The sequence below is a fragment of the Platichthys flesus genome, chromosome 11, assembly GCF_949316205.1.
Source record: "Platichthys flesus chromosome 11, fPlaFle2.1, whole genome shotgun sequence".
Classification (NCBI taxonomy): Eukaryota; Metazoa; Chordata; class Actinopteri; order Pleuronectiformes; family Pleuronectidae; genus Platichthys; species Platichthys flesus.
The window spans coordinates 20,515,180-20,529,037 of record NC_084955.1 but is presented as its reverse complement, the minus strand read 5'-3'; positions in this window follow the sequence as shown (position 1 = coordinate 20,529,037).

The following is a 13,858-nucleotide window of genomic DNA, read 5'->3' as shown; positions in this document are numbered from 1 at the left end:
CACAAAGGCTGTGTTTGAAATCATTTCATCTCACTCTATAATCCCCTATAACAGAAACAGGGGATTGGAGATTCAGGTAGGATTGAATTAAGAGATTATAAAATAAAAATATAAAATACAACAAGACAGATTTAACATGAGCAACAATCTGACTTTATAAAATGCAGCAGCAGACAAAAAAGTCTTGATTCCTAAGTTGTTAAAGATGTAAAGTATTTTTAAATAATTCATTTTGGAAAAGAAGCTCAGTATTATATGTATTTACAGCATTTCCCTAACATTTAATTACATCTATGGCAGTGGATAACCGGGGGTGCATGAGCACTTTCACATGCAACAGATTCCAAGTGACAGGTTCACAGTCTGAAGAGTGAGAGACCAGGTCTCCTGTGAGAGAGAACTGAATTGCATCCCACAACTGCAGCTGAACCTATGAGGACCGACTGTCTGCGTGGATGGTACAAATGTTATGGACCAGGTTGACCGAATTAGAAACTGTAAAAATACTTTTTGGACCTGAAGATGATGCTAAACGAAAGGTTAGCGCATCACGTTATTTAAGAGTTGTTTCTACCTGAGAACATGAACTTCCATATCAAATGTTATGACTATCAGTCCGACTCATGATGACGGGAGAAGAAGAATCGGGCTATCACCAAGGTTACTAGAACACATTGTGTAGGAACCATGAATCTCTGTACACATTTTGTGCCGTTCCATGTTGGAGATTCACTAAAAAACAAAAAATCCCTCTGCATGGTGCTAGCTGCATCATGAGCAGGTTACCAGAGTCAGAGGGGTTCATCCTCTGGGAACCGCGAACGTGGGAACAAAGTTTCCAGGCAAGCAATCCAATTGTCATGGAGACGCTTTAGTTGGGACCAATGTTGTGGACGAGTGTGTGGACCATCGCCAATTCATAGCGTTGCGGTGGCTGGTTTTGAAAAAGCAGCATAACAAACTGCCCCCCCGAGGTTTCACATTTAGACAGCGACACAGGTTTGATTTCAAAGATGTGTTGTCTCTTCATCTCGGAGATGACAGTTTTACAGCATCATCTCCAATCAGCACACGGCAGCTTCAATTTTGCCTGGTTGCAAGCTCGGTTATTTTCGGTTGGAGGGGATAATGGAGAATTAATCCCTGTTGCACACTCGCTGCCAGCTTAAGTAAGAGCCCTTTGGATCCCTCGGTTTGCTTCATGTTCCATTTGGAGGGAAAAGTCCAAAGGGGAGACTCATGAGGAGAAACTGAAGAAGCCAAATATGTGTAAAGAGGAAAGGGGATCCTCCCTGATGTCCGCCTGTGTTAGTGTTGGCTCACTGAGGCAGGACCCCTATAGATGATTCCCCCTCGCTACTGGACCGGCGCCACCTCCAGTGTCCTGTGTCTCCGTGAGGTAGAACCTGACATGTCGGGTCGTTCAACACTCGGAACATCAACACCACATCGCATGAATCATTTTCTTTCCATTGTGAAAGTTATGATTTGCTCAGATTCCCAGTAGCTTTTGAATGGACCAGATTTTCTCACATTACCTGCTATGCAGAAGTTACGACGTCCATAAACATAAACCAGAGTTTGACCACAGTGAGTTGACTCTTTAGCAAGTTTCAGTCAAATTTAGTTCATGTTTCGAAGGCAATACATTTTTTATTGTTCTATTATAAGGCCGGAACTACTTGGAACAACTTCAATTATAAGGCCGCATTCAATTATTGTCAAGGCGTTTATAAAGGTGCAAGGGTGTGATGTTTCATTTGTGTCTGCATTACCTTTGTTAGCATTTGGATTGATGTGTGTACGTGCTGATCCTGACGTTTGCATGTGTGAAAACTTGAGAGAATGTGTGTGTGTGTTTATGTGTGCGTAAGTGAAGGAGGGAGCAGGCGAGTGTGTATGCATGACACATGAGAACAGCCGTCTGGGTCCCTGGAGAGCAGAGAGAGGGAGAGAGGGAGAGAGAGAGAGAGAGAGAGAGAGAGAGAGAGAGAGAGAGAGAGAGAGAGAGAGAGAGAGAGAGAGAGACGGGGGCTGAAACCACCGTCCCTCCCGACGACAGTGGCCCTGACTTGTCAACGCTGTCAGAGTGAAAGCATTCAAGCAGAGGAATGAGAGTTTAAAAAGAACATTGGCACCTCTCTGTTTCACACCACAGTGGGACCAAAGTAGACAAGGTGACGGACCCATTACTGAAAAAGAGACTGAAAATTAAAACTCATTTACATAAACTGCCACCAAACACCAAGTGAGCATTCAATGATGCTGAGAGGGAAAAAAAACACTAACACCTGCATTTGAGTTTTCAATGCTCTTGAGCAAAGCTCTGGCCGATGACCTGATTCAACCAAATTCTTTCCGAGCATCTCTCTTCCCCTGTGATGTTCTGTCGACGTGGTGTGACTCTTGGCTGTGAAGCAGTGTGTTGTGTTGTTGCTCTCGCAGGGATACACAAATAGTGAGGGCCATTTGCAGAAGCAGTAAGCGTGACTAAGAAGGGATTGTGTCTATCAGTATGATGTATTTTAACTATAATTAAACTATAATTCACTTTTAAAAAACACCGTTTAAAAAACAGATTCCAGAGATTTCTTTCCATAATTTTGCATCTTCATGGGAAACTTTTCATAAATATGAACACTTGCTCATCAACAGTTTATCACCGACATCTACTAAAATGCAGAGGATAGGAGATCAAAATGCGTATAAAACAAAATTAAATTAAACGAAAGCCGTTTTCAGAGTTTCTCCGGACTTTGACTTTCACAGATGGGTCAGGAGATTATCTGAGTCAGACGTGCTCACAACAGGAAATGTCTGGATGAGGGCCGAGGTGGATGCTATCTGGGTTGAGCGTGCAAGAGACAGTACATAACATATTCATACCGCTGCAGAAATACAGTGTTTTTTGTTTGTACCACATCAACACCATTGTTGGCCCTTGTCGTCTAAAAGCTCTCGAGTCTCATCGTCTTTCAAAATCTTTGCTGGCATCTTCTACGTTAATAGCACATTTTTTTCCACACTGAAATATCAGTTTTCTTGGCTCACGTCTCCAGAGATTACAACTGACGCGGACATTTGAATTCTGGCCGACAGCTCCTCCTGATAATCTCCGTTTGAAATCAGCTTTAAATGCAGAACTGACAGATTCTGAAGGATCAATTGGAAAGTGAGCAGAGTTGCACCTGTGATATTTGCTTGATGAAGTGCTCCAGAGGGAAACACCACGGGGCTCAGAGGCATCAGGGAGATTATTGATATTTCTCTGTATTATTCATAGTAAGCTCTTTGTAAAGCACAGGAAGCAGTGAGCAGATGTGTTGCAGTGAGCAGATGTGAGTCCTCTGCAGCTACTGACTGGTAGCACGACAGCTTTGATATACTCAACACGCACCAGGCTATAATAAACATCACAATATCGATGCTGAAAAACTAACCACACATTTTTCACTCTTTCTTCCATTATTCTGTGAATATTAGAAGTTTAACTGATTAACTGAACATTTCCATTTTCACATCAGGGGAGATCCGACGCAGCTGCTTCTCACGCTCAGTGGAAAGTCCCCGCTCGGTGAATCATTGTGCTCATCCCGTTTTTCAGTTTCTTACTGCTTCCTCCTCACATGTGAGAGAAGAGCAACCTGCCAGCAGCAGTGTCAGCTGTCTGGGTCGCTGGTTCGGTGGGTGTGACGTGGCTCGGCCTTTTCTCTGTAAATCTATCTCTGAGCTAATAAGACGACTGGTGGTGTCTGACCAATAGTCTTACAACGGTCGGGACGGTTGTATTGTGTGAATGAATCTTAGATGTAAACCCTTTTAATGACATCAAGATGGACTGCAGCTGTAATTCAATTTAAACCAAATGCAACACAGCCTTCCTTCCCGGTGCCGTGCGGGACATCACAAATGTTTGTGGGTTTAGAAAAGGAATGAAGGAGGAAATCCATATCAGATATTCTGTTTGAAGCCCGAACCAGGAAACACCTTTGAAGTGAACAATATCAAAACTGTTATGGTCCCAAACAACTCGAAGCCAAACAGGGTCACAGACGTACACGATATACTGTTTGAGTTACTATGATCACATGGTGCTGATGAAGAGAACATGCCTGAAATATGTTCCTTTCATATCCCAGCTGCATGCACTCTTCACTCGGGCCACCGGTAAAGACGGTGAAACACTTGATTATGATTTAGAAACTGCACGGTGGAGCGTCGGGACAAAGCCTCTTCTCAGTGAAACCTCTTCTCTTCAAACTTCTCGGAGCAGCACTAATTAAAAACAAACAGCCGCTGCCTGCAGAACAACCACCTCCCTCATGCTCCTTCTCGGGGGTCACAAGATCAGTTCCCACCATCTCCAACACAGAACAAAAATTGTCTGCACTCTCATTTTGTGTTTGAAGTAGTCTCACAGCAAGCTTCTGACGGGGGGGGGGGGGGGGGGGTATCTATATTACCCTCTGCCTCTGTCGACGCCCTCCGCCCCCTGCTCGCAGATTCTCATTAAGAAGTTGTTTGTTCAGCAACATGGCAGCTGACCCAAGGTCAACAGAAATCCACCTCTTGTGCTTCATCAGGGTTTGAGCCCTCAGACTTCATATTACCGTAGTGAACTCGTATCACACTGGTCCTGCCTGATCACTTCAAGTGGCTCCAGACTGCATGGGTTTTAAAGAGTCCTGCGTACGATCAAGCTCCCTCCGATTATTGCCAAAGAAGGAAATAGCTGGCGATGGTTGGCACCAATAAAGCCTTGAGGTTGGCACAGCGGAGCATAAGCTGTTCCTGGTTACTTAAAAAACTTTTTTGGACTTGATTGAATTTAGGAACTCGCGTTACTGAGATCCGAAAGCAATAGTGGCAGCCAAGACCGGCTGCAGTGAGCCAAGGACTGGCACTTGGAGACGTTGCCACAGGCTGCATCCGTGTTCTCATGTAGTTGATAGCACCGGGTATCACTCAAGTCGTGTGTGAATATCACATTTTTCTGTTGTGTTGAAAAAATTGAAGGAAGCAAGATGGAGTGTCAATATGTTTTGGATGAATAACACAAATTGTAGTCACGGAAGAGAAGCCCAGTTCCCATGTGAATCTGGTTCAGAGAAATATAACAGCAAATGACTTACAGGGGAAGAGGAGGCTGATTATAGGTTCCACAAGCTTGTAATGTTTTTTTAGCTTTGGTTCAGAGAAAAGATTGAAATGTGCTGATGTGAAGAATATTTCATTTTATTTAAGTTAAGCTCAACAATACGAAGTGACACACCCACATGGCATTAGTTATCAAAGGTAAAAGTGCTGTGTCATGTTCATGACACAACATTTTTCGGCAGCTTTATCAGGAAGCCGTTCAAATCACTCTACTGATGTTTATTTATTCTCTGAATGATGAAGTCAATTCCACATTTTGCAGGAACAAGAGCTGTTCTGGTTTTCCCTTTTTGAATAAAGCAAACAAACGGACAGAGGAACACCACGACCCAAAGTCCTCGCCATGTGTTCTTCATCTGGTGTGAAAAAGGCACTAAATCAACTTTCTGTAAAAGACAGACTCAATAGGCTGTGGGAACTGAGGAAGCATGAAAAAAAAACTGGATGAGACCAGTTCTGGATCTGGAAGGCCAGCGCAGAGGATCCTTATTAGAGGATTTCCCTGCAAAGCCAAGCATCTTCACACACACCGATCGTAAAAAGTCCATTTCTCCACGGCCGGCCGTGCAGTTGGTCGTTCAGACGCAGAGAAGACGTCCAACTTGTGCAACATCTCCCCTTTCATTGGTACCGAGGGAAATGTGAAGAAGAGCTGGAGAAAGACCAGAATCACATCACAACAGATCTTTCAAGATAGTTTAAAAGTCTGTTGAATCTTAGGCAGATGGTCACCGCATGTTTTGGCTGCTCACGTTCAAAGGCAATTTCACAAACACTGTTAAGCAATATAAGAAAAAGCTGAGCTCTCATAATTTTTGCTTTAGAAACACTGCATGAAAACTTAATTTACTGAGAGAAACAGGAAAAAGGCAAATGGGCGTGGCAGCTTAACAGCAGGTAGAGTTTGTGGCCTGCCACTGAACTGGAGCATTAGGCTGTTTATGAGAGGAACCATTGCAGAGAGTCCTGTGAGTTCTCCAAGGTGTAGTATGTCACCATTGCTATTCCTGAAAGCCGAAAGCTTTCCGAGCCACACAGCCTTGCATGTCATAGTGACGGACAGTTTGCTCCCTCTCCCCCTCTCCCCCTCTCCCCCTCCACTGTCACACCTCTCAGCTGAAGCAGAGAGGAAACTGTGACGGCCCCTCTGTGTGATAAATGTTTTGGTGAGCTCGGGGATGTTGCGTGTGTCAAGACGAGCAAGAGGCCGGTGGAACATGTGTGACACCGCGGCTGATCTTTGCATTATGTGTAAAAACCAGTGTATGTACAGACTGTGCACGTGTCTGCAGCACAGATCAGACAGGGAGGGGTGGGGAGGGGGGGGAAGGGGAAATACTGCTTAGCCGAATCTTGGAGCCGAACCAAAAGCCACAAAAGTAGCTCTGGATCCAGCATCCCTGAGCCCTGCAGAGACAGGGCAGTAGAACAGTGGCTCCATTCAAACCAAACCATTTTTCCCTGGCACCAGTTTCAATGGGTATGAAATGAGATCACTGCTTCTTTTTTTCTTTCTTCTTCTTTCTTCTTGCAATCAATGAAATGTCCAAATGAAATTAAATGAAGATAGAAAAATCCTTTCCATCCTCCTCCACAACAGCATCTGAAGCCAATGTATGTATACGTTTCAACATAAAGCTATAGAGGTGCAAGACAAGAAATAAAAACTGTTTGGGTTGGAGCTGATGGAGCCTCATTTTTTCCTTGTGGAGTAGTTTCTTTTCCGGAAGTGGAATGGACTGGAAAAACTTTCCCTTCAGCGGAGTAAGAGCAGGCTAATAATTTCATTCAAGTGATTCCACTTTGACCCTCTGGACGCTGCCGTTCTTCTGTCACTCCTGTTTTTAAATCCTCCACCACCCGGGCGGCTGTCCGCTCAAATTCCTCACTGAGAGAAATGAGCTTGAACTCAAACAAACAGTTCAGAGACGATAAAACAAACATAACCACATGAGAAAAACCAACAGGTGGCTGGTTCATCACAGTCTTTACATCAGAGAAATATGCTATAACCATTTCATATGATTTATTTAAGCTTTATATTATATTAAATAGGCTATTACGTATATACCATTCACGCTCTCGTGGAAGAGGGTTTCTCCTGCTGGAATATTTTAACAAGCAGTTTAAAAGAACATAGGTTATAAGTAAACTATGTGACGCATTATCTTTTACATGAAGCAATAGATTCAGCAGCCACACACACACACGCATGACACACTGAAAGCTTCAGGTTAGATCACTGACGAGCGATAAGCAAGATACACAAACTGTGACATTTCCTATGTCCCTTCCTCATTCATCGAGCTGAAAGTGAACCTGCTTTGCATTCTTAACATTACTTCCTTCACAGAGTTTGTCATTCTGCACGCTCAGCAAACAGTGATGAGCAAGTTTCCATCACAACTCTTATAAAACCTCAATGTGACCACACTTCGGCCGGAAAAAAGGATTTTCAAAGCACCGTAATCAAACACGTTCTTAATGATGATTCAAATTAAACATTTTAAAAGTAAAGCTAATCGTCAGGAATGTTACAGTGAACCCATTTCATCCCTACCTTACATACTAGGTGATCTAGACGTTGCATTGACTTGTGTCTAAGCTAAGAAATGTAGAACCAGAACGTCCACATGCTCTCTGCTGTTTCACAACCACATTTTAAATTGTTTTTCCTTGTTCAAGGGAACGTTAGGGAACACGGAAAGCCTGGGAAACACAAAATCAAATCAGCTGTCATTCAATACTGCCATTAACTGACCTGCTGCGGCTACTGAGAGAACTCAGTGTGTTCATAAAGACATTTTACCCTATATTAACTCCATCAGCTGATTTTGACTTCCAGTCATAATCATATAATTCTATTATATTTGCAGATATTCTGCTGCTCAGTACTGTAGAGTCACAGTGGCATGATTGTGTTGTGTCCTTCTCTTCCTTCCTCTTTGTGTGCTCTCCTTTCCGTCAGACATTTTCCATCAAGATGAACGGTTACTAAACATAATGGATGAATGAAATCTGATTGGCTGCTCCACAGATTCAGAAAGGTCAGTAATCGGCATGAATCAGTTCTCCCACAAACGAACTGACCTTCTGCATCCAGACGGATGTACTCTGGTCATTTTAATGAGCTCTGCGTCCAATATGGAATAACAAAACCTTTGGGAAACAGCAAACTTATTGGAAATTAACAAACAACTGTACAACACTGCCTGCAGGGACATTTCTCCAAAAATTCTAATAGGGTTATTTCCAGGCAATCCATGGATTGAGTTTCAACATCCAAAATAAACATTAAATAGATTGAGTTGTGATAAAGAGGGACACCTATTATAAAACCTGGCAGCACACTGGTCCTCTATCGTTCCTTTATTACCTGACGAATTAGGTGTTAATTAGTCTGTAAACTATTAACTGCAGCACATGAATGAGAAGTGTATATTTCCAAGGAATCATTTATGCAACATCTGATGCAAATCAATAGCCTCTTTGTCGTTTGTATGCACTGGGAGTGAAGTCTGTAGGTCTCTGAGAAACAATTACTTCCAGTTAGGTAACATAGTGTGAGAGCGAATCAAACCCAGATGGCATCCTGGCACATCTCCGCGGACGGGAGCTCCTCCAGGAAAAGTAAGAGAACCAATCACCAGCATTGTGATTCTCTCTCTGTGTGTGTCTCTCTCAGATGCGCTGCCTGCTTTCACTTTCAATGAGCTTTCACCAGTGCAGTTTATTAGGTTAACGGACGTGTTTCATTGTCACGGTCACTCTGGGTGTGAATATGTGAAGAGCGAGGACCGTGTGAGCTGACGTGTTTATCTGCTCTGCGTTCGAATGTTTTCCACAAATTTTAAGTTATTCATCCATATTAATAAATCAATAGATAACTGCCCCTCTGAAATGATCATATTCTTGGATCCTCAAGAGAATTGAGCTACAGCAAAGTGATATGTGATGTCAGATCAGCCCAACATAAGCACAGAGCTCTCCTGTGTTTTCAGCAAATGTAAGTTTAGCAAAACAATTTGTCTCTAAAATAAAATAATTCACAATGATTTAATCTTACAATACTGATGAAAAGAGCATTGTCCACATAAATAATTGTTTTTTAAATATTTCTCAAACTGCACGATAAAACATTGGGTAAAACATTCAAAAGAACATGCTGGAGTATTTGTCTGTAGCTTGTGTCTGTGTGTGTGTGTGTGTGTGTGTCTGTTTGTGAGAGTTTAGTGACAGGTTTGCAGAGGCGTTGATTTCCCCACAGACCTCACACCTCATTATAGTGTTGGTCCTGTGCACAGTGACACTCCTCTGGGGCTTTAACTCAGAGAAAAACAATTACAAGTCTCCTCTTATGTATTTCTTCACTGGTATCACTACTGGTACTTAGAGTCGTCCCTCGGCTGCTGGTTGCGAACAGCGATTGTTGACATTGTATTTCTAAACCAAGACAATTTTTCTCATCTGCCACATGACCTCTGAATTCCTGTCCAGTCATGTAAGACCCAGCCAGCACAGGTTGGATCCTTTGACGCTTGCAAACGGAGTTAGAGAGGATGTGGCTCCAGGCTCATCAGGGTCTCAAATGGTCTAGAAGATTCACTACAGATACCCACTCAGCCATGAACACACTCTGCCAGTTCTCCCTCCATTAAACTCAGCCATGTGAAATTAATTAAAGTCGCTGCTTTCTGTCTTATTCAGCTATTATTCCAAAAAGTCAAAAGCTGGAGCTTTACCGAGTTCCTCTTCCAAGCGGCTGATTCAGACCACATTTTGTTTTCCTTGCTGACTAAATGGATTCTCTGTAGATCATTGGTTTTTGTTTGCTTGTGTCAGTTTCCATTCACAGTTAGCTGATGTGTTGAACGTAACGGAATCACTTGCCTTGTCCAGCAGGATTTTACAATCAACCGAGATGTAGTTTCACATAATTAGTCCACACTAGAGCAAAGAAGTGGACTGTTGGATTTAATGTGATGCTGCTGGAGCAGTGTGTGCATGCGGCCTCAAGGTGACACAGTCAATGAATCCCGTCAGGTGAAACCAACATCTCTGTGGTTGTGGCGCACTGAAAATCACTCAGCGTCCCGTCGAGGCCTCAGCTCGACGAGCAGAAGAAACTGGCCGAGCAAAGACGTGAATAAGTAAGATTTTCCGCTCCTTCACCAGCTTCTGTTGACATGACTCTGACATTACGAGTTTTACTGCTCTCGTCGGGGCTGGTCTGCAGGAAACGCTCAAGGCCTGCGGTTCTGGGAGCATCTGACTATGACTGTGTGACTCTCTGTGACGGATGTGTAAAGGAGAACAGGACTTTTGCATACGTGTATATAAACACACACACAAATACTTACAGTACACATAGAAACATAAAAAACATTGCATGAGTCTATAGATGTACACACGTACACATCTATATGCACAACACACACACACACACACACAGTCCAGTCTCCATTACTTCTAAGGACATTTCATTGACTTACATTGATTTCCTGGAGACCTATTCTAACCTTAACCATAGTGACTACACTTGTAAAACCCTCCACCTAACCAAAACCTAAGCCTAAGCTCAACCTTAACCTAAACCTAAACTGCTGACACTAACGTCAGTTCTGCCTCCAGGTCACAGTCTGCCCATAATGAGAAGCCACTTGCAACTTTACTGCAGCCAAGGTAAATGGAAAAGCAAAACTAAAGACTATTAATGAGAGTGGAAAAAGTTTGAGCTGTACAAACTGTGCAGAAAGAGCCTCTGATTTGTGATGTTCTTCAGTGAAATGTTGAAGTTGAGCGTCTCAGGGAAATCAGAGGGATTAGTGGGTTGGTCGAGCAAATTACAAAAAAGTATGCTCTCCCATTGGTTACACAGATACTGTAATTTTGGATTTATATACCCATATTCTGAGACATCTGCTGTCATGCCTATATAGTCCTGATAGGATTACTCTAAATAATCCAAAGAACACTTTGCAAATTGTTTTCACTGAACTACTGAGGACATTCTGAAGACACTTTAAAAGCCTTTTTTCATATCACCTACACAAATTAACAGCAAAATGTACAATAACTCACTGTCAGCATGAACAGATACTGATTGAGGTTGGTAAAAATGTTCTTTTTGTAACTGAGGAGAATGTTCCATTAATATATAAACACACATTCACATGGATTAGCAGCTCAGTCTCGTCTATAACAAATTACCTATTGGTTGAGTTATTTAAAGACTTCTTGTAGCAGCCAAATCATGACATCATGAAAATACTGATATTTATATTGATGTCCTAGACGTAACCACTGGCTGTGTTATATTCAGAGGCCAATGACAAGTGTTCGTCAGTTGTGCCTTGTCAGGTATAGTTTGACCATTTCTTTGGACTCGTGACTTTATGTGCACATGGTAAAATGTTTGGTTTGAAGCCATGTTAGAAAAGAGGAGATATGAGCCATAATGATCTTTTTCTGTCGCTACACTTGTTATGTTGTCGGGTGTTTTTTATTTTTTACCAAAGCTGCCTCGTTGTGGTCTTCCAAAAGCATTCTGCTGTTTCCCCTCCATTTCCTGATTTCCTTTTTAGGAGACAGTTAAATGCAGCTGAACTCTTTATTTAACTGTTTGGAATTTTATGTGTTTATTTCTTTGTGAGGGTTTTTTACTTTCATCAAGCTGATGCTGTTCCCACTGATCCACTGGTGCTGCTGCAAGTCGATATAAAACTCTGTAGTACGCATCTGCCTTCATTTACCGAACCATAGATTCAGTTTAATTCACTTCAAGAGTTCTGGTTCTCTCTAACACTGAGTGGTATTGAGTAATGTTCAAAACAGAGAAGGTTCTCCAGCTCTAACTTACATGATCTGCTGAAGTCTTTACCATGTGCAGAGGAACTATAAACACAGAAGAATTGTTTTATATAGTGAACAATAACTGAGGGAAAGACAGACTCTCAAATCACTGCCTTTAAGCATATGTTCCACTCTATGATCAGATTTTACAGACCTTAATTATAAAACAATGTTCACATTCGGAACCATATTTACAGATCCTCATGAGAAATCACGTCATCTCATGTGGGCTGTGGGCAGCAGTCCGAGCTGTGATTCAGCCGAACTGTGGTGTCCCAGCTCAATACCAAGATGCAAAAGTGGCCTCAAGGGTCTGGCTGTAACCCCCCCCCCCCCCCCCCCCCCCCCGCCATCCATTCATTGCTATGATTATGTTTCAGCCGAGGAGATGACCTTTAAAAATGTAGCCCCCTAAATACTGCCGGCAAAAGATCAACAAATAAATATAATTTACATGATGTCAACCAGCTCGTATCTATTTTACTCTTATAAAGACAATATCCCTATCACAAGAAATGTCAGAAACTGCAAATAAACTACTACTATTACTACTACGATTACTACTATAGCTGAAGTTGTAGTAATTAAGTAGTAAAAGTATGCCTATTTGATCTTCAATATTGTTGCATAATCGCCCACATAAGTTTTCACTTCTTTACTACATGGAAGTCTTTTTATAGTAGAAGAAAATGAAATCTAACTTACTAGTCACCACAAAGGGAAAATAAGGTAAAGGGAAAAGTCGGATCGGCCTCTCCGGTGTCGGCGCGCCATATACACGCTTTATGGGGGAATCTTTAGCCCCATTCAATGCTGCCTGTCTCCTGGTTATATTCTCCGGTTACCAACAATTCACTGGAACACTAACTGTAAGTGAAACCGTTGACAGCCTGTGATACTGAGTGACAGCTCATGGCGATGGGGCACCAAAGGTTGGGCGGATTTGCACAGGCACTAATTTTATCCATGGGAGACCGCAGATAGAGGGTGCCCGGCACGAGAAGGCACCTGTGTAGCATCTCTCCATTCCGAAAATCCAAATGCGAAGGCGGATCATTTCACCTCACGCATAAACAGCCCCGCTAACTGCAGCTAGGGAGAAGTGAGCGTCTAATGTTTTTTATTGATGTAACAGATCACAAAATGCCCTCCATGGGGAAGAGCCAGTAGAGAGTGGCAGCCTCAGCTGCTCTCCATCATAAAGACTATACTCTGGGCATCTTGCTGCCCCAAGGGACGCCTCCTTTGGGCCTGAGAAGGTGCAGCTGTGATGGAACCTTAACTGTTTTTCCTCGAGCATGAACTCCCATATGTATTTTGACATACACAAACATATCCAAGTGATGCTGAGACACCGCTAACTCCCCATCTGAGCAACTCTGCCGTTGCAGCTCAAGTTGTTTTGCAGATCTATGTCACGTGCCTTGCCAACAGTAAAGGAAGATGGCCGTTTTGAAGAGGACACTTCGTCTTTTTGAACTAACGTTTAATTAAAATCGTCTGAAGCTGTAAAGCAGGTTGTGAATTGCAGAATGTCTCATCTCAGCCCAGCGAGGATGGAAAATCAATGTGTCAGCTGCTGAAAGGGCTGAATCCCACCGCAACATCTGCTTCATAGTATCTCTGTGGCGAAATGTTCACAGGGCTGCCAACATGTTGCCATAGTCACCTCCTACACCTAGGGCATAATACGCCTCTCTAACCCAGACAGCACGGCTCATAGCACCAGGCTGATAGAATATCAAACTTGAGAAGCTGTAAAGCAACAGAAGGCAATCAACGATCAGGATCCAGTTCCTCAGTCTGCAAAGTATTTAGATGGATGCCACAAGAGGTGTCATGTGCCCTT